Below are 4,847 nucleotides of genomic sequence, written 5' to 3'. Positions count from 1 at the left end.
ATTTTACGATGTTTCAGAATGAGCATCCAGGTAGTCTATGGAGAAGCCACTGGTAGACAGCAGCTGTCCTGAAAGAAAGGTCACATGACCTGGGGGACCCCAGTACAGAAGCTAAAAGAACCATGTATTAGAAAAGAGCTGGAGACGGCTGCCCACAGAGGTACGTCCTTCACAGGCTACTCCACCGGCTCCAGCAGTTATCCACACCTCCTCCCTCCTCTAAATCCTCCACCCCTGTCAACAGTGTCATAGTCTAAGTGAAACGCTGTGCTTGCTCTAAGAGTTGCACCCCATGACACTCCATGGACCCTTTTTCAACTCAAGTGCTAAGCCCCCAAGTTTATCCTATATAGCAAATTCTGGAGCAGCTGCTAGCCCCGTTGTCTTCTGGAGGAAGACCTGGGAAGCAGATGCTGTGAGTTTATTGCAGTGCTGCGAGGAAGGCAATTTCTCTTCTGAACACATGGAAGTTGGTCAGACTTCTGACCTGACCTGGTATCAGCTGTAGCTGAAGGAGGAGAAAGAGAGGACCGGGGAGAGAAAGAGACATAAGAACGCGAGAGAACGCAACAGGCCTAGGGAAGACATCCTGGAGAGGAGGGGGCTTGCAGTGACTTAACCATCTTCCATCTTCACGATGGACATTACAGGCCATGAGGAAGTTTCAGACCTGAAAAAAAAAGAGTTCCTTAATGGGGAGATAGGAATGAAAACCCCTTAAATTCTCTCCTTTGGAAAGGAAAAGCATAGAAGAGCTGCCTCACTTAACACGCTTTAAGAGTAAGCAGGAGGGCATTCCCTGGCAGTCCCGTGCTTAGGACTCGGTGTTCTCACTGCTGGGGGATGCCTGGGTTCAATCCTGGTCAGGGAACTAAAAACTGGGAAGCCAAGCAGATCCGCCAAACAAAAGGAGGGAGAGAGAGTAAGCAGGAGCAGTGCCTACGTGAGCTTGGAGGTTGTTGTCATACAGAGGCCCGCTGTGATGCTCAGAGAGCCACACCGTCTCCATGACACCATCGCCTCCTCCACTTCCCAGTCTCTTCCCCTGGAGCATCTGGCGGGCATGCTACCTGCCGCGAGCTCCTGTCTTCTCACTTGTGACCTCTGTTCGGTGTATCTGTGCTTCTCCCTTCACAGACTGTATCTGCTTCTGCTTTTTCAGCAGGGAAGGGCTGGGCATCTTCCCCTTCCCAAGGTCACGCAGCTGGCGGGGCTGGAAGAAAATCTGTCCCCTCCAGCCCCTCTCAGTGTGAGGTACTGGGAATTAACACAGCACAGAACAGACTCCCTGGATGAGTCTCATCCATTTTATCCATCATTCATTCAACACACTTATTTAGTACCTACTAAGTGCTGTGTGTGCTGTGTGCTAAGGCATTTCAGTCGCGTTTGAGTCTTTGCAACCTTATGGATGGTAGCCCACCAGGCTCCTCTGTCCATGGGATTCTCCAGACAAGAATACTGGAGTAGGTTTCCATGCCCCCCTCCAGAGGATTTTCCCCATCCAGAAGAACCCATGTCTGTTACATCTCCTGCATTGGCAGGCAGTTTCTTTACCACTAGCACCACCTAAGTGCTAGGAGCTGGGAATACGTTAGTGATCCAGTGGCCCTGAGGCTTCAGAAGACCTGCAAAACTGAGGTCTTCAGTATTTATATACTCAGGAAATATTTGCAATACCCATAACCAACAAAGAACTCATATCCAAAATGTATGAAGAACTCCTATAAAACAGTAACACAGAAAGCCTAATAGAAAATGGTGGGGAACACATGTACACCCAGGGCTGATTCATGTCAGTGTATGACAAAAACCACTACAATATTGTAAAGTAATTAGCTTCCAGTTAAAATAAATTAATTTTTAAAAAAGAAAATGAACAAAAGAAATAAAGTACTTGAACAGATACCCAAATAGCAAATAAACATATGGAAATGTGCTTAACCTCAATCAGTACTGAGGAAATGCAAAACTGAACCACTATGAGATACCACTGCACACCCAGCTGACCGGCTAACATTTTTAAATCATTACAGAGTGACGACACAGTGTTGATGGGGAGAAGCAATTGGAATGCTAAGACACTGCCTGCAGGAGTGTCAACTAACATGAGCACTTTGCAAAATTATTTAGTAGCATTTACTGACCCTAAAGGGCTTCCCAGGTGGCACTGATGGTAAAGAAGCCACCTGTCAATGAAGGAGACAAAAAGAGACATAGGTTCAATCCCTGGATCGGGAGGATCTCCTGGAGGAAGGCATGGCAACCCACTCCAGTATTCTTGCCTGGAGAATTCCATGGACAGAGGAGCCTAGCGGGCTATAGTCCATAAAGTCGCAGAGTCAGACATGACTGAAGCAACTTTGCATGCATGCACACACTTCTTCGCATGCACACACGCACTGATGCTAAACATATAAACATATTCTATGACACAGTAGAACCGATGCTTTTGAACTGTGGCGTTGGAGAAGACTCTTGAGAGTCCCTTGGACTGCGAGTCCATCCTAAAGGAGATCAGTCCTGGGTGTTCATTGGAAGGACTGATGTTGAAGCTGAAACTCCAATACTTTGGCCATCTGATGCGAAGAGAAGACTCATTTGAAAAGACCCTGATGCTGGGAAAGATTGAGGGCAGGAGGAGAAGGAAACAACAGAGGATGAGATGGTTGGATGGCATCACTGACTCAATGGTCATGAGTTTGAGTAAACTCCAGGAGTTGGTGATGGACAGGGAGGCCTGGCGTGCTGTAGTCCATGGGGTTGCAAAGAGTTGGACATGACTGAGCGACTGAACTGAACTGATGACCCAGTAAGTCTGTTCGTAAGTATATATCCAACAGAAGTAGAAACATAAGTGTGCCAATGGACAGAAACAAAATTGTTACAGCAACTTCATTCATAATAATGCCAAACTATGAACAACCTAGATGTCCACCAACAGAATAATAGAAAAATAAACTGTAGTATATGCATTTAATGGTGATGAAATAAAACTCATATTTTATAACAAGACAAGAAAAATCGAAACATAAAAGTTTTTTCTGCCCATTTGGGCCTCCTCCTTTCCCTTTATTACGTATCATGCATATGCGTTAACCAGAACTCCTTAGGAGATAACATTCCTTCTCAATCTTGTAAGGGGTCATGATGCCCCACTACTTGCTTTGTTCTGCACATCTGGATAGCATAAATTGTCAATATATCATTCAGTATATAAACCTTCATCTCAAAAACACATATAACTATGTTTTGACCTCCAGTAGGCAGAACAGTCCTCAGAGCTTTCTGAAAAACTGTCTCTCAAGTTATAATCCTCAGGCTGGCTTGAATAAAATTTTCCGCTTCTTTCTCAGATCATCCACTGATTTTTATTTTTTCATCCACAGCTGCAATGGCATACCATACAGCAATGAGAATGAAAGAGCTACTATTACCTCGGGCTTAAATTTCACAAACATAATGCGGAGTGAGAGAAGCTAGACACAAAACAGGACCAGCTGAACGGCTTCATTCATATAAAGTCAAAAGCAGGCAAAACTAACGTAGGGGTTAGACAGAGGTTAATTTAGGAAGGAGGGTGGGGTAGTGACTGGGGGGAGACACGACGAGGGCTTTTGGGGTGCTGGTTATGGTCAAATTCTTGATCTGGGAGGCTATCATACAGGTATGTGCACTGTGTCATAATTTGTTGACCTGCATATTTAGGATTTGTGCGCTTTCCCACAGATCTGGTGGGAAATTCTATTTTAAAAAATTTACAGGGGAAGGGAATTGCTTCAGGAGAATTTTATTTTTTTAAAGAAAGGTAGAAAGGGAATAGGAGGTGGATCAAGATTTTACATTCAGGTAGCTCAGGTGTGGCAAGATGAAAAGGGGACGGAGAAGACTGTTGAATGGAGCAAGAGCAGGAATTATTTCCAGCCCCCAACTGAAAAGTCTCCAGACACCTTCGCCTTAATTCCCTACCCACCCCTACACCACGTATTCAAAATCGGATCCTTTTGGATGCAGCCGTGTTTTCTAGTCTAACAATTACTTTTGTATCCAGATAGAAAGACGTAGTGTTCCTAGTCAAATTAGAACCCCAATTTGGACACAGCCATTTCCTCTAGTAGGTGCTATGAGAAACTGCAGGCCCTGATGCCAAATGTTCCAGCAGCTAAACTGGAATAATCCCGAGGACTAGAGTGGGAGATAGGGACTAGACTGTGCGCGTTTGCGCAAGGGAATTAATTACCTGCTCCTGTTGCTGTGTGTGTGGGGTGGTGCGTGCGTGTTGGGGGTGGGGGGTGCGGTATCTCAGAAAGAGGAAGAGGCAGCCAGAAGCTCCTACCCAGCGCTGTGTTCTCTCCGCAGGCACATCTCCACTCCAAAACTCATCCGGGGGTCTGGAGTCACGCTCGAATGTACCCGTGAGCCACTTTCCGGGAGGAAAATGACAGGAAGGAACCACTGGTCACAGGTTCCACTGACAAGAGGGGAAAACCCAAGGGTGGCGGTTCCTTTATGGGGGAGATCACACCCCGTACACCAAAACATCCCCCAAAGAACTGGTTCTCCGTTTGCGTTGGAGAGGTGGAGATACCCCAGGGAGGAAGTGGCAAAAGGCGAAATGGGAACAGCCCTCTTTGATCCCAGAAGGTGCGTCAGGGAAAGTTGGATTTTGTTTAGCCCGGGATGGATACATCCTTCCGTGCTGCCACCAGAATCAGCGGGTCAGAGGAACCCAGGCTCCCCTCGGCCCCGCCTCGGGCGGTGAGTGTAGGACCACAGCGGTGGTTTTGACCTCTTTTTCCTCCCTCCCTCCCGCCCGCCCGCCCATTCCCAGCCCTTCGAAGGCTGGG

This window comes from Moschus berezovskii, chromosome 17, assembly GCF_049115385.1.
Source record: "Moschus berezovskii isolate FMDL1 chromosome 17, NW_MosBer_1.0, whole genome shotgun sequence".
NCBI lineage: Eukaryota > Metazoa > Chordata > Mammalia > Artiodactyla > Moschidae > Moschus > Moschus berezovskii.
Note: the sequence above shows the minus strand (reverse complement) of the source record.